At 39.4% G+C, this 27,486-nt stretch overlaps 1 protein-coding gene across 1 annotated transcript in view; it reads left to right on the forward strand.

The window, feature by feature from the left end:
- The window catches only part of LOC122803979 (CD63 antigen-like), a 407,707-nt gene that overhangs the window by 291,970 nt on the left and 88,251 nt on the right, over positions 1-27,486 (forward strand). The gene's annotated exons all lie outside the window — the stretch shown is intronic.

Consider the following 27,486-nt stretch of genomic DNA (forward strand, 5'->3'; position numbering starts at 1 on the left):
ACTGGTTGGCAGTATGACTTGGAGTCTACTACTTTCACACTGTGTTCTATCTGTAAGCTAGTTGGCAACCCACCTAGTGATATACGGGTTGATGCCTAGTTTGGTGAGTTTATCAATAATTCCCCGAGTGAGAAATGGTATCAAAGGCCTTGGCCTGGTCGAGGTAGACTGTATGCACTGCCTTACCTTCGTCCACAGCCCTGGTGACTGACTCAAAGAAGTCAACCAGGTTAAGCAAGCATGATCTCCCTTTCACAAAGCCAAATTGCTTGGGGTCTGGAGTATGGAGATTTACTATATCTTTGTTAATCAGATCCATGATGATGTGCTCCATAGCTTTACATATCTGACTCATCAGGCTAATGGGGTGATAATTCCCAAGGTCTGTAGCCTCTCGTCCTTTATGGAGAAGGATGACTGTAACAGTGTGCCATTTGGTAGGGACAAAGCCTGAGGTGAGGCTGTGACTGAACAGGGCACACAGATGTGGTGCCTGTTCACTTTGTAGTTAATGTAGAACACAGCCAAGGATATTATAAGGTCCCATGGAAGCTGTATTCTTGCCCTTGGACAATGCAGCTTTAACCTGTGCTGCAGTAATGCTGGGTGTCTGGCATTCTTCCAGTATTGTGATTGGCCCTTTAGGGAGGGTGAGAGGGGAAAAGTTGGCACTGAATCTGTTGGCCAGTATGCTGGCAATATCTGTTGGCTCAGTATAGGAGGTACCATTGTGCAGTAACTCAGAGCAGGAGGTACCATTGTGCAGTAACTCAGAGCAAATCTGGGTATTGCTGTGGAAGTTCTTGGTATAACTATAGAAGGTTTTGTGTTTGTTTTTAGTGTCTGCCACAATTCTGCCTTAATAGCTGGCTTAACAGGATTTGATGAGGGATCTTAACTTTTTGTTGAGGCTAATAAGGGAGTTTTTCCAGTCTTGGGACTTCACTTTTTCTGCAACAGTTTCTTCCTTCTGTTATAGGGTTTAATAATGGCAGGGGACCACCAGCTTGGCTTCATTTTTTGGAGGAGAGCATCTTGGTTCTGTTGGTATGGCTAGTTCCATGCATTTATGTACATGTTCGTACAGTGCATTGGTGTATGATTCGGCAGTCATGCATCTATTTCCTATTGTCATGGGTGCTGTGAAGTTGGCCACCTCTGCTTTTAGGAGCCTATAGTCAGTTTTGGAGAAGTTTTTCAAGGTGGTTCCCTTTGCAGGAGTGTGGGTGAAATGTGGATTTCCATGGTGATTAGTTGTATGGTCAGATCTGACAAGGGAGGGACTGACTACTGGTGTAGAGCAATTGTCACCCATGTTAGTAATAACTAGGTCAAGAATGTTGCTTCCTCTAGTGGAAGTCAGAATTAGCTGTTCCAGGGCATTGGAATTGATGAATTCCAGGAAGTGTTTGCCCAGTGTATTGGTGCTTTAGTATTTCTCCCAGTTAGTGGAGGGATAGTGAAAGTCTCCTGGTATGAGAGTGTTGGGTTGGACCTTGATGGATTCCAGGGTGCTTAGGAATGTGGAGTGAGAGTCTAGGGACATAGTTGGGGACCTATAGCTGGCTATGACGTGGATGGCCATTTTATCCAATGTTAGTTGTACCTGAAGTATCTCAGATGCATTGTGCTGGGCTACTAGACTGGAGGTGTGCATATCCTTTATGAATATGTGTACTACACCACCTTTGCATCTGTGGTCCATGTTTTGGTGCCGAAAGGTGTGGAATGAGTTATTCTGCTGCTTTAAACCAGGTCTCCATTACAGCACAAATGTCGATGTTCTCCATTTTGAGGAGTGCTTTGAGCGAGTGCATCTTGAGATTTAGACTTCTAGCATTGAGCAGCATGACCCTCAGATTGCATTTATTTATAGCTGCTATGATGGTAATTCGGTCTTTGGAACACCTCCTAAAAAGGCACTATAGGGGTGGCAAGAGCCTTGGCCAGTACCCGGAAGTCCAGGGGTGACAGATGCAGGCCATTTCTGGCAAAGCATCCATGTCTGTCAATCATGTCATCCAAAACAGACAGATACTGGATCCCCTTTGAATGACACCAGAAACTTAGCCAATTGTTAAAGTCAATCATTATTTGTTTGTTTGTACTGCGGTATCATTCTGGGTGATGGTAGGATACTGCTCAGGGCTAGGGTTGTACCTGGCTGGGCCACATAATCCAAGAGCTTCACCATGTCTCTTTTCATGTAGTCCAGAGAGGTGTGTCTCGGGTCATTCACACCCACATGGACAATGACAGAGTCATACTTGTACTTGTTGTGGAGTGACTGGAGTGCATGTGTTATGTGTCTGATACTGGCATCTGATAGACAGCTGACTGTTACCTTCTCCTTATTCAACCTAGTGAGTGGGACATATGTGTCTCACTATTGAGTCAACTATGATTAGTGTATTGAGCAAGGTGTTTACCCTTAGGAGCTTAGGTTGAGGGGCACACTGTGGAGGTGAGCTATGAGTCCTGTGGTTTGTGTTGTGTTGTGATGGTCGAGTGCATTTCTGTCTTGGAGGTCTCTGCTGTTTGGGTAAATTCTAGTGAGATCCTCTGCAAAGGTGGGTGTGTGGTTTGTGTTTTTATGTGAGAGATGTTATGGCGGGTGTTCTGGAGGGCTGTGTGTTCCATGTGGTGTGGTGCAGGTGCTGACCTTCTCTTGACCAGCTAGTTTGGTCAAGAGAAGGTCAGCACCACATGGTGCTGGTGCTGACCTTCTCTTGACCAGCTAGTTTGGTCTTGGCTGGGCAGTGCGTAGCTTCCAGTTTGGTGATATAACTGCATCTCTCACAAGTCTTGAGTGTTGGGAGGTAAGAGGAGAGGATTGTGTGTGTACGAGGCAGTTGCTATACTGCCTCAGAATGCCCAAGTGCACCATGTTAATAGGAAAAAGCACAGGGAACTGCCCTTTAATCATGCCAGGAGGGGTGGTCATAAATACTAGGTACTGGAGCTATATTTCTATGAAGAACAACGAGTGCTGATGGCACTTAGGTGTGCTACAATAATTGCTACAAAAACCTGTTGAAGTACAAAGTAATTAAGCTATTTGAAGTACAAGAGAGAAAGAACTAGCAAGATTCAAGGGAAAAACTGAAGAGCAGACTTTCTGTCACCAGTAATAGTTTACTTCGGCTTGGCGCCGCTAGGTGTAGTTTAAACAAGCATAAAGCCATGCAAATGCGGACTTTTAAGCCAGAAAGTTGAAAGAGATGGAAAAACTGCCCAACAGGCCAATAAACTACAATTTCTGAGCCAGAAACCACTCCTCTTGTGGTTGATAGGCTACCTAATGCTTACCACTCCCACTGATAAGCTAGAAGGTTTCCTTCCAACACAGAAAGGCTTGGGGGGCTCAGAAGCTTACGAACAGTCCTGGATACAGCAAATCTGTATCTGGACTAGACTAGTTACAGGAATGGTGGAAAACAAGCTTAGAACTTTTTTTTGTTTGTTTTTTGCAGAAAAGCAGCTATAACAGCAGTAAAAACAATTGGAATGCAGTGCAAGCTAGCACACTTCAGTGTGTAGCAATATTAAAACAAATACATTTTAAATAAATGCAATTAAATAAAAAAAATGACTAAAAACAAATGCAGAAAGTAGTAAATTAGGAAAAAAATCAAAATGGAGGCTCTTAGAGTATCTCTTTCCCCTTCCTGATGCTCTTGCAGTCTTCAGAACACCAAAACTGGATCCACGGAGCTTAAACAAGTGCAAATCCATGCAAATGTGGGCTTTTAAATCACTAATATACTCATTAAAAAGCATGTTAGCAGTAATAGCAACATAAAGCATAAATTCAATGCATAAAGCATGACTTTTTTTATGTCATATTAAAATTTTATATTCATTTAAGCCTATACCATAGCTATGAACTAGAGTTAACATTGACAATACCTATAAATCTAAAAGTAACCTCCCTATGGGATTTTTGATGTCACACTAATACATTACATTCCCTGTGACATTTCAAGTCGCTCAAATGAATGGATAAACATTTTTTGAACATTCCACATGTCTCCCAATATAAAAAGCCCCACATTTACAGGTAGCTAAATAATCTATTCAGTTGAACACGTAATAAATTCACAAATGTCAAAAAGGCTGTGTGTATTAATAGAAGAGAATGAAAAGCACAATTGCCACAAGGGTAATATACAGAAGGGTTCATACCCCCAAAAAACTTGTCTAGAAATTTCAAAATATGGATTTTAAAACCTGACAGATAATTAACAATAGTTTTCCCCCTCCTATATGAGTAGCAGGGAGCCCTTCATTTGTTTGAACTTTCAAATATTCGAAACCTATACGGCCAACACCATATGAACAAACGTTTGAAAGGCCGACAAATGATAGCTGAGATCCCACTACATTGTGTGACTGGGATATTCCCCTTTTCTGCACTGTAGTGTGATCTTGGAGTGAAAATATTTAAGTAGCAGGGGGTGTGGTGGGTGCAGGGCGGCTTGCCCCCCTGCATAACACAGTTTTACTGTGTTTACAGGTAGGTAAATGGTGCTATATCAGGATGTCAGTCTTTTGGAAAGTCAGCCATATGAAAGTCTGCATTCTGAACGGTCGACATTCTGAAGTAGACCCGAGTAGCAGCATCTTTGTAGCACTATATTCGTATAAAACATGTCACCTCTTAATATGGACCAGTATATACCAATAGCATCCGTACCTTTAAAGAAATTATTGATTTAAGTGCCAACAAACCTCAAACATTCAGAATCGTCAGTCTTCTTTTGTTCCCTATACTGCAACAAAACTTGTCTGTCTTATTACTAGCATGTTTTTTAAATGAATCTATTAGTGGTATGTATACGAAATATGTCTCTTATTATTTGCTAAACATTTGTAATACAAGTAGTTTTGTTCTTTGCCACTTGCTGTTGTCTTATAGGCTGCTTTTTGCTCCCCACAGGAGAGAAAAAAACTAAAAAAAAAGTTTTCCAAAGCAAACTACAGCTTACTAAATGATGGTATAAAAATGTATACCCCCTGCAATCACAGATGACAATAACTGCTATGCATAGGTGTACACACATGCCCTATATAAACAATTAAATGATTGCATAGACTTGGCTGTACCTAACCAGATCAAAACCAGGTCCTCCTGAAAAAACAAGCCACCCTGGTGAATCTCAAGTATAAACAGGTTATATAACAAGAGGAAGAAACTGATGTCTAAGAACAAGAGATAATTGACTGCAGGGAATGAACTCCCTCCACAGCTTGAAAAAGCAAACTAGAAATCTTCTAAAGCCAACTAAGAAGCTAAAGTAGCATCCCTAGCCAAGTATAATCAAAAGGCATTCTTTAACTACATCCAAAATCTAAAAGGGAATGCCCAGCTATTTGCCAAACTGTTAGTTGATGATACCATTCATACTATACTATTGGAAATTGCCAACCTTCTAGCTGACAGATTTGGTGCAAACTTCACCCCCTGTTCTCATTAGCCATATCCTAAAGCATACCTGATATCAGTCCTCTGCCTAGTATCTCTAGAGATCAGGTCATACCTGCACTGTCCAGGTCCAAAATTGCAGCCTCAGTAGGAACAGTTAACATCCCAGGTTGCTTACTCAGCAAACTAAAACAGAACCTAGTAGACCCACTTGACATTCTCTTTAACCATAGCCTGAGAAATGGCTTTGTTCCTGCAGAGTGGAGAACAGCAACAGTAATCCCCTTGCACGAAGGGGGGCCATCAAACGACTCTGGTTAACTATAGACCATGTAGTCGGCCTCAGTAAGAAGCTTAGACCCCTCATAAAATCCTCCAAAGCTAGTTAAAAAAACAAAATCGCCACTGGTTTTAAAGACAACCACAAAGCATTCTATAGCTATGTCAAGAATCTCAATGGCAACACTCAGATCTGCTCTGAGTTACAGCACAATGGCACTAAATATACAGAACCAACTGATATTGCCAACATCCTGGCAGATAGGTTCAGTGCTAACCTTACCCCTCTCTTATCCCGTAAAGGGCCCATCTATATACCAGAAGAATGCAAAGTTCCTGTAATCACGGCTGCACAGGTAAAATACACACTCTCCAAAGCCAAGAACACAGCATCCATGGGACCTGACAACATCCCAGGCTGCGTTCTACATGAACTACAGAATGAACTGGCACCCCACCTAAGTACCATGTTCAATCATAGCCTCACCTCAGGCTTTTTGCCCACTGAATGGCGCACATCAACGGTTATCTCACTCCACAAAGGGGGAGCCACCACGGACCCCAGGAACTACCGCCCCATTAGCCTGATGAGCCTGGTCTGCAAGGCTATGGAATGTATAGTCATGGAACTTATAAACAATGACAGTGATAATCTCCAGACTCTGGACCCTACCCAGTTCAGGTTTTTAAAAGGCAGATCATGTCTCCTAAACCTGATGGACTTCTTTGAAGCAATCACCAAAGCCATAGATGAGGGTAAGGTGGTTTACACAGCCTATCTAGATCTCGCCAAGGCTTTCAACACCATCCCCTACTCTGGAATTATAGATAAACTCACTAAACTAGGTATAAATCCCTATGTCACGAGATGGGTTGCTAACTGGCTCACTGACCGGACCCACACTATGAAAGTAGCAGACTCTAAATCCAACTTCAGACAAGTGACAAGTGGAGTACCACAGGGTTCAGTCCTAGGTCCTCTCCTGTTTGGTATCTACTTCTCTGAAGTACAGGCCAACACAGAAGGTCTTTGCCTAACAAAGTTCACAGATGACTGCAAACTAGGAGCCATAATCAAAACTCCTAACGATGTGGACATCCTACAAAAGGGCCTCACTGAGACAGATGCCTGGTATCAAAGCCATGGCCTCAAGCTCAATGCCAAAAAGTGCATTGTCATCCTTTTTGGTAAAAACTCTGTACCCATGAACAACCACATATGTTTTAGTCTACTTAACACTGAAAGTTTGATAAGAGACTTTGGGACACAGGTGGTCAGTAATCTCACCTTTGAAAATCAAATCGCCACAGTAGTCAGGAAATCCTTCTACATGGCACACCTCATCACAAAAGGTTTCTCATCCAGGAAAAAAAGAGGTCATTGTTCCCCTCTACTCATCACTCAGACCCATTATAGAGTACAACGCCCCTTTTGGTACGTACCTCACAAGACATCAACAACTGGAAAGGCCACAGAAATGCCTCACAAAGAGGATTGCTGGCCTCAAACAGATGCCCTATGCAGACCATCTCAAAAAACTCCAGCTTTACTCTGTCACATATCGCCTACTCAGAGGTGATCTCTGCCTAACATACAAAGCTATGTCAAACCCAGAGCTGTTGGACATGCTCCACATAAAGAAATCCCAGTCCCTCCAAGCTACATGCTCTAGGGACCTAAACCTTGTCACCACAATAAACAGAACATGCTGGAGGGATAGATTCCTGTCCCAGAGACTTCCCATACTCTGGAACAAACTACCTATCTATATCAAACAAAGCTCCTCATTAGCACTCTTCAAGAAAAATCTTAATTGGATGGGAGATGGGAAATACACCCCGGGATCACTTCTGTGGCTCTGCTTGACAGGGGCACAGGAAAATAATTTTCTTGGGTGGCAAAAGCCAGGGTACCGTTTGGCTAGGCTTATATAGGCCCTAGAGCCAATAGCCTAGTACCTACCTATGAACCTATAAGTCTAACCAGCCTCATTTGCAAGACCATGGAAAGAATCATCATGGACATTATCAACAAGATATAGGAGACCTTCAAACTCTGAACCCAACCAATTTGGCTTTAAGGATAGATTATGCTTATTAAACCTAGTAGACTTATTCAAGAAAGTTACCAAAGCCATGGATGAAGGTAAGACAGTTCACACAGCTTATCTTGACCTAGCCAAGGTTTTGACACAACCCCCCACTCTGGTATCATTGAGAAACTCTTCCTGCTGGGGATCAATCCTTACATCATTAGATTGGTAGTCAGTTGGCTCACTGACAGAACACTTACTTGTTGGTGACTCCACCTCTACCAGCAGACATGTCACCAGTGGTGTAACACAAGGATCTGTGCTGGACTCCTTAATGCTTGGAATCTATTTCTCAGAAGTCCAGGCTGAAGTAGATATCCTTTGCCTTACAAAGTTCACTGATGTTTCCAAATTGGGTGCAATCATTAAGTCCCCCATTTATGTTAACATATTACAGGATGGGCTAACAGACAAATGAGTGGTGCCAAAGCCACGGTCTAAAACTAAATGCAAAAAAAAGTGCATTATTCCCATTGGCAAAGCAGAATTCCCTGCTAATAGTATTGACAGCACATCCCTAAGTTCAAACCTAGTGGTGCAAGATCTGGGAACACGGGTTGATAGCAATCTGAACTTCAACCACCGAGTTTCCACAGTGGTAAGGAAAGCCTTCTACGTTGCACATCTCATAAATAAGGGCATCATATCCATGTCTAATGATGTTATAACTCCACTGTACTCGACCCTCATCAGACCATTAATAAGAGTACAATGCTCCTTTTTGATGTACCTCATCAGATACCTGCAGCAGCTAGACAGACCATACGGTTTTCTCGTCAAGAAAATACAGGGCCTCAAAACCATGACCTACATGGATAGACTGAAAGCCCTCTCACTCTATTCTGTATCTTATAGGCTGCTGAGATGCAACTTGTACTTGGCCTACAGGGCAGTCTCTGACCCTGCCCTGATAGAAATGCTGCACATCCACAAGTCAAATGGCACAAGAGTTACTTGCTATACAGATCTTAACCTAGCCAGTGAAATCAACAGAACATAATGGAGAAACAGATGCATCGCCCAGAGATGGCCACTCCTCTGGAATAAACTTCCAATTCAGGTGAAGCTGAGCTCCTCAACTCACTCTATTCAAGAGCAACCTAGACAAATGGATGGGAGATGGCAAATTCACCCCAAGGTTGGCACCCATGTCCCTCATGGATAGGAGTAGTTGGTGTTGATCATAGACTCGATCTGTGAATTATGTCCATCTAACCAAGGAAAATTGGGGCAACTCTAGATTAAAATGGCTAGGCTTGTAAGGGGTCTAGGGCCACTAGCCTAGTAACCTCCTATGACTCTATGAACCTATGAGTAGCTGCCTTACTTTTAGCTTTAAGAGCATAACACAATTATATCCCCTCTTACAAAATCTATTACAAATATCAGATGCCTGTCAATTCCATTCTTGGTCATTACTACAAATGCAACATCTTTGATTAAGGTATATATTTAGTTAAAGGGTGATGACAGCAAGATGCATACAACAAAGAATTTTTACTAAAAGGTTTATGATATGAAGTGGTATCAGTGGTGCCATCCAACAAATTTGTCACTAAAACTTCCAAAAAATCAATATTGTACAAATTACACTTGGCTGTAAATTTATATCACATATTATTGTCATTAAGATAATGTTGAAATGACATGAATTATCCACCTCGCTGTCCCAAAAAACCCAAACATCAGTCAAAAACCTTCACATATACTGTGAACCAAACAAATTGTGATCTATATCATAAATGAACAATATATCAAATTATACAACGACCCCCCCCCCATTAATATTCCAAAATGTGCACGCTGATTGGTCAGCATGCATGTTGTAAATCAGTAATGGTAATGGAAAAAGGTCCGGTCGCCTGGACTTTTTCCATTAGTATAACTCTTTTTTTACCTGTCTCGCTATGTTAAACGAGTTTAACATAGCGAGACAGCTTTAAAAACAGTAACTGAGATCATCCTATCTCCGTTGCTTTTTTTAAAGATGCCATGCTATGTTAAACTCCTTTAACATAGCGAGACAGTGTGTAAAAAGCAACGGAGATCTTGTTTCTCTGTTGCTTTTTTCAAAATGGTCTTGCTATGTTAAAGTGTTTTAACATAGTGAGACGGCTTTAAAAAAAGCAAAGGAGATTCTTTTTTTAAAGCTGTCTCACTATGTTAAACTCCTTTAACATAGCAAGACAGTTTGTAAAAAGCAATGGAGATCTTGATTTCTCCATTGCTTCCACCCACAGCTCTGATGTACTGCGTAAGCATACGCATGCGCAGTACATCAGAACTGCCGCAGAATATCAGACAGCTGCAGAAGGGCAGCAAGGAGGCATTATACAATGCCATTATTTAAGAAAATTAATTATTTTTTTCTTAAATAATGTCATTGTATAATAGCAATAACCCACTTTTGGGTGTGGGTAATGCTTCGCCCTCGTGACCAAACCACGCCAACCGTGGGTAAATCCAGCATTATCCACACCCAGGCGTGGGTTATTGCTATAATAACCAACATGCAAGTCAGTATGTCTAGGTGCAAATGTAGCCCCCATCACAGTACCCCTTAACTGTAAAAGGCATTTGCCATCAAAATATACAAAGTTAATTTCTAACACAAAAGAAGTAAGGTTCAGCAAAAATTCATTAAATTGCAATGGATATAATTGTGGCATATCGAACAAATATTTCATAGCCTGAATAACCCTAAAATGGGGTATTGATGTGTAAAGGCTTTCAGTATCTAAAGTGCATATTCATGTCAGGCTGGATACCTGTACATCATCCATCAATGGCAAAAACTCAGTAGGATCATGTTGACATCTACCAAAAGAGATTTAAAATAAAAATTAAAAAACTCAGAAATTGGCTCGGTAAGAGACCCAATTCCTGAAATAGTCAGTCTACCCAAAACTGGATTAACCTGTTTATGAATTTTAGGTAGTAAATAAAACCTTTGTCATAGTGTATATTTAACCACCAATTGATTTCCCACTTCATAGTGTGTAACCTGATTAATAGCCATTTCATTCAAAAAGGAATCCATAGATTTTTTAAAAATACTTGCTCGAAAATACTTGCTGGATCCAGTTCCGGGTTTACATGTGTTTGTAAATTGATTAACTTTTTAAACTTCCAATTTGTATTCTCTTTTTATCCCAAAATTCACCCACCTTTATTAGTACTCATCACTACCACATTTTGTTGGCTGTTTAAATCTTTCAGAGCAGATCTTTCAGCTAGTATAACATTATAACCAAAGTTCCTAAATGTATGTCTCTGGTTAAGTTATAAATCATATAGAACTGATTTGTTCAAAAGCGAACTATTGCATGATATGGTGGGAGGAAGTTGGATTTTTTTAAAAACAAGTGTTGTCAGCCTGACTTAAATGTTCAACACCACTAGAGTTGTACCAATGTTTTAAGTTTAAAATGTTGGAGGATAATTTAATATCTTGGACCACATCAGATAAGCCTACATAAAAACTAGGACCAAAATTTTAAAAATGTTACCCCTTGTCCAACAAAGTTTCAGTAGTTTCACTTATGTCAAAGCTAGTCAAATTTATACATCAATGTTCATTTTCTACATCCTTGTCAACATCACCTGAAAGTTCAGTGTGGTGACTGCTTCCTTTCCTAAGCCTGCAATGTTGGCGCCCATGCCACTTGTACGGCCTGGACTTGGAAAAGGCTTTTGACTTTGGGGACACCTTCAAATCAGTATCAGTACTGCACCATATTCAAGTCAGTATCAGTACTGCACCATATAGAAGTGTCAGAAGTAACATCAGATTGACAGAAAAGTGATCTATTGTTGGATTGTTTCCTTTTATATTTCACTTGTCCATTATTGTGATAAGCACCTGCAAAATGTACAGTTTTTCTCAATCATAATCTTATTGAGGCCTAGCCAGATTAATAGTCTTTCAGGTCTCACTTAAACCTTTTTAAGTTTTTAAGACTCCAGCTCTGAATTCAATGACTATATCTGGCTAGCCAGGGATGTGTCTAAATATGAAAACAAATTATGATTTTCAAAACTCTCTAGTGACACCCTCTTTAAGACTGGTGAGACTTTGTTCATAAAAATGAAACCGTCAAGAATCAAGTATGAAGCTATCTTTTATATTGCCACCATCGCTGCACAAATATCACATCTTCCACACCAAGCCCCGGTTTTAGAAACACAATAATACCCCTCGGATCCATACCTTGCTGTTGATATGCCATATGTGACCTTAACTTCTTGGAAGAAGTAGCTAGATCAGCAAACACCTTTTTAATCTGGTATTCTTTATTAGTAATGGGTGAAGCAGGATTCATGTCTTTCATGCCAGAATTAGCTGATGCCCTCCCTAAACAGGGGAATGGTAATATATCACTCTTGTCAATGTCCATCCCATCCAAAAAAAAGAAGAAAACAAGTCCATCGGAATGGCCATAACACAAACTGCTTCTTTAAAATGAATAAACAGTCCAAGTAAGGTTTATTGTCAGCAGAGACAAAATGCAAAAATAACTCGATGCACGACCAATAAAGAAACAAGCAGGATGCACATATATGCTTTAAAGAAGCACAAAAGATATACACCACCTAAACAGAAGCTATAATTAACTTATAATATACAAAGCACGCTCCAAGTATGTGTGTGTGTATGCTCATAGGAGGTTACAAGGCTAGCACTAGAGCCTTTACAAGCCTAGCCATGTTAATCCCAGGTATCCCCATTTGTTCTTTTGGGGGAGTTCGCAGAATGAATTTATGAACAGAGCACGTCTGTGATCAACACCAGTTACCCCTGTCCATGAGAGACATAGGTGCCCCCCAAGGGGTGAATTTTCAGTCTCCCATCTAATTATTTAGGTTGTGTTTGAATAGGGTCAGTGAGGAGCTCTTTTACATGAATACAAAGTCTATTCCAGAGAAGCATCAGTCTTTGGGAGACGTATCTGTATCTTCAGCATGTTCTTTTAATGTCACAGGCTAGGTTGAGATCCACTCTTGTGCCATTTGACTTATGGATGTGCAGCATTTCCATTAGGGCAGGGTCAGAGATCGCCCTATAGGCCAGGCATAAGTCGCCTGTCACCAGCCTGTAAGATACAGATTAAAATGACAGGGCTTTCAGCCTGTCTACATAGGTCATTGTTTGGAGTCCCTGTATTTTCTTAGTGAGAAACCTCTGAGGTCTCTTCAGCTGCTACAGCTGTCTGGTGAGATGCATGCAAAAGGGTGCATTAACACTCTTAGTGGTGTGATGAGGCTCGAGTACAGTCGAGTTATAACATCCCTTGACCTGGATGCTGTGCTCTTGCTTATGAGGTGTGCTACATAGAAGGCGTTCCCTATCACTGTGGAAACGTGGTGGTCAAAGGCTCAGACTGCTATCAACCTGTGTTCCCAAGTGTTGCACCACTGGGTTTAGAACTTGGTGGGGGGTGCTGTCAGTATTGCAATCTGTAGGGAATTCCATTTTGCCAAAGAGAATAATAATGCTTTTTTTTTGCTTTAGTTTTTGACCCTAGCTTTGGCACCAATCACTAGTTTGTGTTAGCCCTTCTTGTAATGTGTTGACATCACTGGGGGACTCAATGATTGCTCCTAGTTTGCAATGTTCGGCACACTTGGTGAGCCATAGGCCATCTACTTTGGCTTGGACTTCTGAGAAATAGATGCCAAACAGTAAGGGGCCCAGCACCGACCCCTGTGGTACTTCACTGATGAGTCCACTGGTGGAGGTGGAGTCACTAATTTTGACAGTATGTATTCTGTCAGTGAGCCAATTGGCTACCCATCTAGTAACATAAAGGTTTAATCCCCAGCTGGAAGAGTTTCTCAATTTTACCAGAGAGAAGAATTGTGTCAAAAGCCTTGGCAAGATTGAGATAGGGTGTGTGCACCATCTTACTTTCATCCATGGCTCTGGTGACATTTTCAAAGAAGTCTACCAGGTTTAATAAGCATGATCTACCATCAACAAAGCCAAACTGGGTTGGATCCAGCATTTGGAGGTTGCCTATGTCCTTTTTGATAAGGTCCATGATAATTCTTTCCACGGCCTTGCAGATGAGGCTGATTAGACTTTTATGGGTCTGTAGTTCCCAGGGTCAGTTGATGTTCCCCTTTGTGCAGCGGGGTTGCTGTTGCAGTTCTCCATTCAGCAGTTGGGAGGTTGGCTTAATGGTTAAGGTGTTTGCCTTACAAACACAATGTGCAGGGTTTGAGTCTCACAGGGGATAATTGGTTACGCTTAAAATGACTCGCAAGGGCAGTTAGCTTAGTACTAATCTAGGATGTGGGTACTCTACAAAAGGGCCTTGCAGAAACAGATGGTTGGTGCCAGAGCCATGGGCTCAAGCTCAATGCCAAGAAATGTATAGTTATCCCCTTTGGGAAAAAACCTGTATCCGTGAATTACCATATAGGTGGCAGTACACTAAACACCAAAAGTGTGATGAGAGACTTAGGGACACAGGTGGACAGTGGTCTCACCTTCGATAACCACATCGCCACAACAGTCAAGAAATCCTTCTATGTGGCACACCTCATCACTAAGGGCTTTTCATCCAGAAAAAAGGAGGTCATTGTCCCACTGTACTCATCCCTCATTAGACCCATTATAGAATACAACGCCCCATTTGGTATGTACCTCTCAAGACATCTGCAACAACTGGAAAGGCCGCAGAAATACCTCACTAAAAGAATCACAGGCCTAAAGCCACACACTCCAGGGATCTAAACCTTGTCATCACAATAAACAAAACATGCTGGAGGGATAGGTTCCTGACCCAGAGACTCCCCAGACTCTGGAATAAATTGCCCATACATGTCAGGCAGAGTGTCTCTTTGGCACTCTTCAAAAGGAACCTTGTCGATTGGATGGGAGAAAGGAAATTCACCCCGGGGATCATGTCAGTCACCCTGCTAGACAGGGGTCCAGGGAACTAAATAGTGTGGGAACAAATAGCCAGGGAATTGTTATGGCTAGGCTTGTATAGGCCCTAGGGCTGATAGCCTAGTACCAACCTATGAAGCAGGAACATAGCCAGTTTTTAAGCTATGATTAAAAAGAACACCAAGTGGGTGTATTGCTTTAATTGTTTAGTAAATAACCTGGGATATTATCTGTTCCACTGATGCCATGTTTTTGGCCTTGGTGAACACGGAGATGACCTGTTCTCTAGAAATGATTTGGGACATGGTAGGTGGAAATAGGGGGGTGAAGTTTGTGCCGAATCTGTCAGATAGCAGGTTAGCAATACCTTCTGGTGCAATATGCATGATCCTATCTACAACCACTTTGGCACATAGCTGGTCATTCCCTTTTAGAACCTGGATGATGATAAAGAATACCTTACGATTATCTTTGGCTAGAGCTGCAATTTTAGTTTTCATAATTTGCTTTAGAAGACTTTACAAGTTTTCTGATTTTTTTTTTAGGCTTGGGAGAGAATTCTTCCTCTGCAGAGTGATATACCTATTGCTTTTGGACAACAGTTTCTTCCTCTTGTTATATAATCTGTTTATACCCGAGATCCACCACAGTGGCTTGTTTTTCACCAGTTATTAAAAAAAATAACATAAGCACTTTCAACTGAAGAAGTTTTACATTGTAAAATGAAAGAGCTTATTTTATTTATTTTTTTTTAAATAATTGGTGAATAAAACTACTTTTTAATGAGCATGAGGTATTTATTGGACTGTGCAAAGAGGCTCTGGACCTCAGGAAGTCTTTGTTTTTTCAGGAAATGTTTGTTGGCTATTGTTTTTGTGATTTTTATGGAAAGACCTGGTTTTGATCCAGTCAGGTACAACAGAGTTTATGCAGTCGTATAAGTGTTTGTACAGGGCATTTCATACACTTCTGCATAGTGATCATTGATATCTGCAATTGTGGGTTATAAACTTTTTATACTGTCACTTGGGCTGCAGTTAGCTTTGGTAAAGTTTTTTCTAATTTTTGTTACTGTGAGGGTGTCCACTCCAGTAGTTAATTCAAATGAGACTGATTAGTGGTTTGACCTAACCACGGAGGGCATCATGCATGGGAAATTAGTGACCCCCCCAAGTTGGTGAGCACTATGTCCAGAAGATTAGAGCCCTTAATGTGGGTGCAGACTATCTGTTTCAGAGCATTTTGTTAACAGAGTCCAAGAACCTCTGGGTATGCATGTTTTTACTCGTGTATGTCCCCCAGTCTATGGAAGGAGAGTTGAAATGTCCCATCACTAAGGTGTCGGGCTGTATGGTGAGGTATTGCAGTAAATTAAGGTAGGAGATGTGCTTATCTTTAGTCCATGATGGGGGATCTATAGCTAGCAATGATGCAGAATGTACTTTCCCAATAGTTAATTGGATATGGATTAGTTTGAGAGAGTCATGCTCTTTGACCAGTCTTGAAATGTATTTAGTTTTAATGAAGATGAAAATGCCTCCACCTTTGGTTCCTTCATGCTCATTTTGAGGTCAGAACATGTGGAAGGCATAGTAATCTTGCATGGCTGGGGGTATTCCCAGCAGCCTTGAACCATGTCTCTGTAACTACACAGACATCAGAATCCTCCAAGGTGAGGAGCACTTCAAGGGAGTGCAGTTTCATGTCTAAACTCCTAGCATTACGCAGCATGACCGTGAGCTTGTCCTGATTTAGATTTTGTTATTGGAAAATTTGTTATGTCATTGCCTAAAAAAGGCACTATGGGGGAGGCAAGGGCCTTTGCCAATATTCAAAAGCCTAGGGGGGACAGGTGCAGATCAGCTCTAGCAAAGCAGCGAGGTCTGCCATATCCTCCCAGGGTGACAGATACTGGATTCCCCTGGACTGACACTAGAAGCTAAGCCAATTGTTGAAGTCTATCATTTTTTGTTTATATTGTGGCATCATCTTGGGTGAGGATAGGATACTTCTTAAGGCTAGGGACATATCTGTCTGGGACACCTAATCAAAAGGTTCCATCATCTCTCTCTTCATATAGTCCAGAGAGGTAGAGGTACATCTCAAGTCATTCACTCTTAACATGGACTATGAAGGAGTCATAACATTACTTGAGTGACTTGAGTGCATGCATGAGTTGTCTGATCCTGGCACCTGATAGGCAGCTGACCATGACCACCTTCTTGCCCGGTCTAATGAGGGGGACATCTATGTGTCTCAGTTTGGAGTCCCCTATGACCAAGACATTTGATGTTTTTTGCCTTAGGGGTTTATTTGTTGAGAGACTGGTGTGGGTATGTTGATATGTCTAGTGGTTTCTTTTTGTTTAGTGGTGAGTGTGGTCTCTGTTCTTTTGGTAGGCTTTTAATGAGTACCTCTGCATATGTGGGTTTGTGTCATGACCTTATTTTGTGTGAGAGGTGTGGTTTGCATGAGAGGTGAAGCGTGTGTGCTGACAACCTGTTTGATGTCTAGTTATTATGTGAAAGAATTGACTCCAGTTCCACAGTTTATTTGCATCTCTCACATAGGGTGTTACTTTGTTAAACAGTGATCAATTGAAACAAACTAATAAATGCAGCACAGAAGTCTTAAATAGCACTGAGACAGAGCAAGTGCAAAAAAAATTACATCCGCTTTGTAGGTTCAGATAGTTTTAGAAGCAATCCAAGTCTTGTAGTCACAGGTGCTCAAGCCAAGCACAAGGAAGCTATGAATAAATGAGCACAATCTCACAAAAATGCAATTCTTTTGTATCAGCAGGATGAAATAATTCTACAAAGTTAAACCTTCAGGCCAGTCAGATAAAAACACAATAAGCTTTTGGCCAGTAGTTCCCAACTTGGATGGGTTGAATTCAGCTCTCTGCTCCCACCAGAGTGCAAAAGAACCCTCTTAATGTAAAACAAACTGGTTTTGAGCTCAAGTGCAGTAGCAAATGCTTTACAATAAAAGTCAGAATTCCTGCAAAATCAGGAAATGTTGGAAATAAGTTCACTAACCCTGAGAAATGTTCACAACACACAAAAACCTTGCAGAACTTATGAAATATTTTGGCAGACTCAGGATAACTTTGGCAAACTCAGAACAGCTTTTACAGTATCAGAGGAGGTTTGGGAATATCACTGAGACAGTTAAAGCAAGTGCAAAAAAAATAATTATATCAGCTTTATAGGTTCAGATGGTTTTATAAGCAACCCAAGTCTTGTCACAGGTGACCAAGCCAGGCTCAAGGAAGCTCTGAATAAATGAGCCAAGATTTAACCAGGAGGTGCTCCCAAAGCAGAGAAATCACATTAACCAATAAGGTCATAGGACCCAAAAGATCCTTTTTCAGCCTTGCCATTCTTCCCAAGATGAGAATCAAACCCTGTACCTTATGTTTGCAAGGTAAACACCTTAACCATTATAGCAAACCCCAACTTTTGCTACTGTTACTGAAATGTCAGAGGAAACCTGAAAACATTAAAGTAACATTTCTAGATGAATTCACCATTTCATTCACAGCCCTTTTAAAGTTAGCAACACAAATGCCCTTTCCCTAGCAGAAAGTGTCTATAAAGCTTCATGACAACCTATTTCGAGTGCATATTCCATGCTGCAATAAAAGGAGATGCTCAGTGAGAAACGAGCAGTATCTGTCCATACACATGCAAAACTGGAATGTCCATTGACATATCTTACTAAAAAGATGCAAGACATAAAATGTTCTACATGGACAGACTCCAAGCCTGTCACTATATAGACTGCTAAGAGGTGTCCTGTGTCTGGCATACAAGGCATCTTGTGACCCAGTACTGATGGATTCACTGCATATCAGGAAATCAAATGGTGTCAGAAATGCTCTGTCTAGGGATCTAAACCTTTTCTGCCGCATCAACAGAATGGTTTGAAAGGACAGGTGTATATCTCTTAGAGGATACTGCTGCTCTTGAACAGACTCCCCATCTATATTAAACAAATCTTATCCCTGTCCTTATTCAAGCACAATTTGGATCTATGAGTGTGAAACAGAAATTTTACCCCAGGATTGCCCCCTGTCCTTATTCAAGCACAGTTTGGATCTATGGATGTGAAACAGAAATTTTACCCCAGGATTGCCCCCTGTCCTTATTCAAGCACAATTTGGATCTATGGATGTGAAACAGAAATTTTACCCCAGGATTGCCCCCTGTCCTTATTCAAGCACAATTTGGATCTATGGATGTGAAACAGAAATTTTACCCCAGGATTGCCCCCTGTCCTTATTCAAGCACAATTTGGATCTATGGATGTGAAACAGAAATTTTACCCCGGGATTGCCCCCTGTACTATTAATGGCTAGAGGCAGTTCATTAATGCTTGATTCCATCCATGGTCCCCTCAGATTATCTATGTATGATCCTGGTTATCATCATGAGTAATATATAAGGTTCGGCCATGAGATGGGTAAGACCAATCTTTAAATACGATAGGTTAATTCAAACATAAAAAGGAAAATTGGTTAGGCTTAAAATAGTCTGCAAGGGCAGCTAGCTAGTATTTGGTTGTGAACCTATAATAGGCTTTCACAAAAGACATACCAGATTAAATGTAATGTGGTGGGACTTTTAATTTGGACTCTTAATCTTCTCTGGGGATAAGCTGGTCTTCAAATATAAATTCAATCATAGTTCCAAATCAACATACCTCAGACTGTCATAGGTTTCTAAGAATAGTACCAGGAAGGACAAACCTATTAATTTAACTTGCCAAGTGTCCTTTTACATTACCTACAAGAGGAAGATGCACATCTCCCTTGTAGGGTTTAATCAGTGCTAAACTTAGGAGACATTTTAAGAGAATAGGAGCCAATTGAATTCCTTTACTTGAGAAAACCTTAACATTTTAGGAGAAACAGCTTTTGTTCATATTTGATTGAGAATGATTAATTTAAGTATGCTGCTAGCAAGAAAATAATGTATTTATTGTTTGCCTTTTCTCATAATAGGTGGGAATCACAAAACTGTGCCTGCATGCATCATGCTAATTTATAGACAAATCTCTTAGCAGTATCCTACATGTCTTGGAGACCGTACAGTTCAAGGGCCAGAAAGGGATATGTTTCCATTCACACCAACAACAGTATTCTCACAGTGTATTTCAACCTAAGTAGTGATATGTCTACTGTGTTGCCATATATAATATAAAGGATACTCTTCAAATAAAATATGTAAACTATGCTACTCTCCCATTCCATAGGACAAGTGCCTCTGGCTTGCAGCTTGTTTGATAACTAGAGGAAGCACAAGAGTTTAACGCACAGAGTTCATTGCAGAGATTATGCTGTCTGATGACCAGATTGCATATCAAGGCTGTACTATGCATGTGGTCAGCAGCACTGTCAGAGCTCTAGTTATTTCTGTAGTATAAGAGCTCCAGAGAGAGAAGACAATTCCACTAAGTCCAGGAGACTAGCCATCTTCCTACACACCTGGTTCTTGCCTCTGTGGGGGAGTTAATGAACTGATTAGACCCACCACTTTGTCAATGAATGGACTAAAGGTGTCTCACCCTGCCTTGATGATGCCTGGCTCTCATCAAAGAAAGGAATGAATGGGCCAGCGGCCATTGGGCAAGAAAAAAGAAAAAGATGCATTTAAAATCACCATAAGACTAGAGTAGAAAACCACCTATGGGATGTCCCATTCATAACAAGCTACAGAAATGGTATCATTTAGGAGTTTGAAAAAGTATTTGTGTCTACTGTTGCTTTAGCTGTCTGGAGAAATGGAAGGCCCAAGCAATGTTTTCCCAATTTCTCCTACAGACTGGTAAACCAACAGGCTAGACAAGAGGGTTGAAATGTAGCCTACTGATTAACTATTTTGCAGTATGGCTGTGCAGTCCCCAATTGAAAATGAGCAGTCATTTAAAGGGTTAAAGCAATTAACTGAGAGTGCAAGCTTATTTTTGTATAACAAGATTATTCTCAAGTATGATAACTTAAAATTTTCCCCAGATGCCTACAGATTGATAAACTGCCTTCCCCGCCCTTTGAACCAGATGAGGAAGATTTTAAATCACAATGGACTGAGAAAGTTTGACACTGAGCAATGTTGGTTAAAAATCCTGGATAGGACCAGTGTAAACACAAAAATGCCCTGAATGCAATCAATGAACATTTAGACAAATCCTTGTCTTTATAACATTTAAATGACAGGTTTCAGAAATTCAGCACTGATTTGGAGAAACATGAGACAATAATAAATTAAAGAAAACCATATAAGCTACAGTGAGATCTAAAAGCCTTATATGAAAGGTTTTCAGACTGGAATAATTGTCTCCAGGTAACATCTGAAGGAAGAGAAAACAAGAAGCCAGATAAATATTAAGTGACTATTATAGAGAGATGGTAACAGTTGATGAATTTGTGATGATGCCTACAAAAAATCTCTATAAATACTGCATAAATATTTTGCTGAAAGTCACTTCAGTGAACAACAAAACAAGCTTTATTTTTTCAGCGGGCAAAGCCAACCCAGAGTACTCATGTTGTGGGATACAGACTGCAACATTCCCTTGTCTTGGTATCGGTCTCTCGTATATCTAGATATATATAGTACGTGTTTGTGTGTGTGTGTGTGTGTGTGTGTGTGTGTGTGTGTGTGTGTGTGTGTGTGTGTGTGTGTGTGTGTACTCATGTTGTGGGATACAGACTGCAACATTCCCTTGTCTTGGTATCTGTCTCTCATATATCTAGATATTTATAGTGTGTCTGTGTGTCTGTGTGTATAATAAATATATATGTAAAAAACCAACTCCACGTTACACAGCAGTGGGGGAAGTAGTTTCCGATGAATATTTTCATGGTATTGTCAATCTAAGAAATCACAATGGATCACGTGTCTTGACATCTCAGCTGAAGATGTGGAACATGAGGTGGTGGTGACTGCAGGCAGAGATAGAGATGAGTGAAGTGGGTTGCATATAAGGTACTCATTCACAGGCATCACAGTAAGCTAAGAAACTGGGGTTTCTGAAAAACAAATACTTGACCTCAAGTCAATGGCAGCTTCATAACCAAAAGGGAAAAATGGAAAGAAATTTGATTTATTCTTTTAATATATGTGCTTCCAGTGAATTGGATAATTATTAATGTACATTCACAACCTCTTTTTTTCCTATTTTTGTACATGGGGTGAAGGTGTCACATCTAGAGCCAATGATCGTATTGCAAGATGGCTAGCTCAACATGGCAGGAGTTTTTTTTTTTTTTTTTTTCTAATGTGCATGAGGGTGTTGGTGATATCAGAACAGCCAGTATTAGACATTGTGGACTCCAGTCAGGAGGTAATGATTTTGCTCATGAAAACATTATAGTCGTATTAAAATGGACAATGACAGACATTTTGTATTTCATTCACAGGTAATGATTGTCATACTGCAGTAACTTGCAGTACTGGCTTAAGTAACGTGCTAACTACAACAGACCTTAGTGTTCTCAAGCAGGGGTTAAACTTAATTTTCGCTAATAAAGGCAGCTAAGCATAATGTTTCAATTATTTATTTATTTTTATTTATTTATTTTGCAAACTACATTTGAGAGTATACTACATTGCAACATTGTAACAATGGTTTTGGAAATGAAAATACAACTTGCACTGTGTTCAGTCCTAAGACTGCGGTGGTGGTGCTGCGGTAGCATTGTCTCCTCACAGTAAGATGTTGTCCTGTTTGATTCTCAGCTAGAGTGTCTTCTGTGTGGAGACATTCGTGAATGGGCGTACCTTCATTGAAAGTTTGCGTCAGAGCTGGCAACTCTGCATGTCAAAATCTACTGCCAATCATTAGCGGACCGGAGTTCCACTGTGGCGACCCCTAACTGGGAAAAGCCAAAAGACACAACAACAACAACTGTGTTCAGTCCTAGTAATAACTTTAACTGATTTCACTTTGTGAGCTTCAAATGAATGCTACAAGTAATGAAAATACATATCTAGCATATGCAAATGAATATTTGAGACTGGAAGTATTGAATTGGTTAAATGTTTTGGATAGTGATAACATTTTCTTTGACGAAATTGTTTGCTCACACTAGTTTCATTTTCATGGAATGAGTTCTATCAGAAAAACTAAGTTTTATTTACCATGTGTCGCGACACAATTTATGACTTGAGAGCATTTATTTGCATGATTTGAACAATTTAATAACTATAGTATTTGACGAAGGAGTAGCATTCTTTTCATGGCAAACAGTTTTAGAAATGTGTGCTATGAGATTCTGAATGATGGTACAAAACAAATTAAGTTACCACACAACATAATAAGAGGGTATCAAGATGATTTTTAAGTTCATTGGACTGGGGAGTAAATTTACATTTTAGTGCGCAAAACGACCTGAATATTTTTTATCCTCTATAACTTGATGATCTGTTTTTCTATTTATCAAAATGCATAGAGAGTGTCTTGACTTCTAGACATTAATCATCTGTAAATTCAGTTTGCACCAGTAATGAAAACTCAGTGCACATGCTACTGCAGAAACATGTTGAACAGTTGCATTTTGCTAGACATACTGGTGATCTTCTCCAAAACCTTTCAAATGTTGTTTGGAATAGTAACTTTTTTTTTTTAGAATAATAACTACTTTTCATGATTCTGACATTATAAACAAATTAAAAATTACAGCCTGGCCACAACTGAAGGAACCAGACACAAACATTTAGCACTTTTGTTCTATTTAATGAACCAGAACTACTTCAGAAACAAATATTACAAAAAAAAAAAAAAACACCCTAATAAATACAATTAACTTGTAATCATGTGACAATGCTAACCAGTGAACTGAACAGACTGTCACAAATCCTCAATTGCAAATAGCCACTTAAAGAAATGCATAAATTATAAACATATTTTACACGCCGGTATCAAAACTTAATAGAAATGTAAACATACAAATAAATAAATATAAAACCAATATAGCCAACAATACAAATAAAATATTATAACCTCTGCATATGTGAAAAAAAAAACATGGGGGCTGGTCAGCTGTTAAAAAACATCTGCCACTTGCTTTCAGGACATGAACCTGACATTACACATTCTGTGGTTCTACGATACATGACATCAGTTACCAGGCAGTTCTAGAACCCATGGATGGTGAAGATGGTGCCATTTCATGATGATAATGCTGATACTATTTGAGTGATTTACGGATACTATTTGAGTGATTTACGGATACTATTTGAGTGATTTACGGATACTATTTGAGTGATTTACTGATACTATTTGAGTGATTGTTTTATGCTTTTCCTTTTTAATAATTTTTTTCTGCAGACAAAGGAAATGGCAATGAAGGCAGAGCTTGCTACCACCAATGCTAAATATTTGAAAGATAATATATATGCATTCTTCTTATTTCCAGCATAACTTTTATATATGTTACACTGAGGATATGGAATATATTGTGGTTTTCTTGAGGATTCATGGAAAAAACGATATGGTATAAAGTTTACAGCTGCATACCAAAGGGAGATGTGTATTGTTTTGAATGTCCAGTTAACAGTATGTAGTAAAAAAAAAAAAAAGAGACTTCCTGGATATATTGTAAATAAACAACTAGGAATGCTATTTTTGCACAGTACATGCCACCATTTGGAAACATTTTTAACTTCATTCCCATAAGGTGAGTTGTGAAGGATCAGACAATTTTATTAGGGACACTAGCTTAGAAACATTGTAGCATATCTTTCAAGATGAGCTGGAAAATATGGATTATTGTAAACAAAAACGACCCACTTTTTTAAGGTGAAAGGTATTCCAAATCAGGTTTTTAAGAAGTCGAGTCTGGCATTTTAATTCCTTTGAAGACATGTAAGCTTAAGGCATCAGAATGATCCTACAGTGACTTGTATGGATTTTTGTCACTGATTTGTATGAAATTTCTTATGGTCTGTTAAACATGTCTGTAGTGGTGAAACATCTGGGACTGTTTTTTTATGATTTTGAGAGATCACCATTATATTTTGTCAACTTACATAAACCATCTAAACCCTATTCATCAGAAAACTTAAACTATATAATTGCCATATGCTCCTACCAAGTTTACGGCCAATGAGAATATTGAAGGACATTCATTTATCCCAGTATGGATGTAAAATTAGTAGTGTCACGTATTTAAGTATATTATCTCCCTATATGCCAAGTGAGAATTTGTGATCATGCCTGCAGTCATCTAGACTGGTTTTAGAGGATGACAGGGAAGTACTCTGGGTAAGAATAGCCTAATTCAGAAATGGGGGATGTGTTTGGTTAGGTACCTGTCAAACAGCTGATATGTGGCAGTAGAGGTTTATATCTTTAGGGCACTACTGCATAGATGTTTGATTTACTACCGATTTCTGTTTAAGTGAAGGAGTTCAAAGATTGTGGAGTCATTTATAGCATGGAAGTTTAAACAAAATTATCCTTTAGCAGCCTATATGGCACAGAGTAGAGGAATATGACTTTTAGTCTATTAGGGTAGGTAAGGGTACTCAGACCTGAAATCATTTGGTGAGAAAATGTTGGGTTTCTCAAGTTGTTTTAGGTACTTAGTGAGGTACATGCCAAAGTAAGAATTATATGCAGTCATGAGCCAATTAAGAAAGGAATAAACTAGGACTGTATTTTTCCTGGACCTTGCACAATAACATTCAGTTGGGTTCAGCACTTGACTCTCTTAAATGTGACTTTTTAGAAAGAAGCTACAAAGAGGCAGAGATTGACTCTCAAATTAATGCTGCATGGGAAGCCTATTTTGGCAACCATACCCCACCTGATGCTCTACAAGCAACTTTAGCTGTGAGAGATACTTTCAGAGTCTCTCTATCTTACTCTAATGACATTAATAAATATTGTGAGGTCATTAAACAGAACTGGAATAGTCTACACACTATAGATGAATTGAAAGGGACTATAGACAGTACACCACATTTTGCATTTAAAAATTATAAGTCCTTGAATAAATATTTGTGCTATAAATCACAACCTCATACTAAATGGCCTCAGTCTACCAGGCATGGGACTTTTTTTTGTAGATCATGCTCAGCCTATAAATACATACGAACATTCTCAACCTATATAATACATCCTCATGCTAATTTTAAACTCAAACTTGATTTTTATGCTGACTGCAGAACTCCAAATATTGTTTATTTTGCAAGCTGCCAGGTCTGTCATGCCTTATATATAGGCAAAACTAGCAGACCACTGAAGGACAGGATTCTCGAACATTATAGGGACATCAGGAACCAGAAAGACACAAATGCCTTAGCACAACGCATTGGTTTGCATGGTTCAGAACACACTTTTTAGTTCTTTGTACTCCAGGTTTTGGACGTTAGTATTGGAGGGGGTGATGCATCTAATAAAATAAAGTGCTAAACAGAATTGGATCTTGCTCTTGAATACAGAGAAACTGCTTGGCTTAAATGGTGTTTCCAGTCTTAAACCATTCTTGAAAGCATGCCCACTTAAACATTAATGTTGTCTTTAAACTTAGATTTTATTTGTGTTGTTTTTTTGTATTTATAACAACTGCTGCATTTGCTTGTATGTGCACCTTTTAGTTAATTCATGAGATTTGCATATGCCAGCTGATTGGTTTTGCTTTCTTTTTAAACTCCTGTCTTTTTACTTGTTTATTAGTCTGAAGAAGTGATAGTGTTATTGCAAAAGTGCTCACATTTATTGCTTTTTACTTTGTTAAATAAATAGAGGTTTTTTGCCCAGCCGTGTTAGTTCAGTACTGTTTTTTACTTGCACAGTATTAACTTACTTTAACTCCTCCAGGATTGTCTGTGTGTTGCAGGCGCTATAAATCTTAATTACTTCTCTACATAAACCTTAAAAATACAGCAAATGTTATTTAGTAATAGTTTCACCAAAAATGTAAACTTTAACTATACTTTCAGACATGTAAATGTTTTACATGTTCATTCACTTAGTTTACAAAAAACGAGACACAAAAGAATAGAACATGCAAAATGCCCATTTATTAATGTTAACTTCTTAAAAGATCTATTTTTCAAAAGTGTGATTATTTACAAAAGGTACATTAAACAAAACATAAACCCATAAAAATGTAGTCTAAGACATACTAGCAGTAAACATTTACCTATTTGTGCTTTTATTAGACTGCTCAAGCTTTACCCAGTGAGCTAACTGGTATTCTCCATGGATACATTCTGTATAGCCCACAATCCTACAACCTATTGTATTTTAAATATTACACTCAAATCTTACACTCTAAGATTAAGGAACTTGATTTTGTGATTCCTAGTTTTGCTCTTCATAAGAAAACTCATTTACCAATCTGGTTTGCTACATTGGTGACCCATAAACCTGAAAATTCTTTAATCACCTCTGATTAGTATAGTATACAATCTAATTTTATTGTATCCAAATGTGTTTCATTGATGTATTTGTTTTTACATATTATTGAATTCCAGTGTCTTTGTTTCTTCTACATTCATTAAACTTCTAATAAGAAGAATCCTATTTCAGAATTTTCTCCTGTAATGGATCAAATGGAAATTTCCTACCATCTTGATTGAACTGTAGTGACTTCCAGTCAGTGAGCATATTGTCTTTCGAGTTCTGCTATTGGTCTTGCTTAGTCTAGCATGTTCTGTATGGCTTGAATCCCCATCTGCAGGATTTCCAGAGCTGCTTCCCTGTGTTCCACCACCCAGAGGCTGTTTGTGAGTCTATCAGTATGCCCTAAATCCTCTGGGGTTTATACATTTGCTTAC

The sequence above is a fragment of the Protopterus annectens genome, chromosome 6.part0 (assembly GCF_019279795.1).
Source record: "Protopterus annectens isolate FY-2018-M chromosome 6.part0, PAN1.0, whole genome shotgun sequence".
NCBI classification, from domain to species: Eukaryota; Metazoa; Chordata; order Ceratodontiformes; family Protopteridae; genus Protopterus; species Protopterus annectens.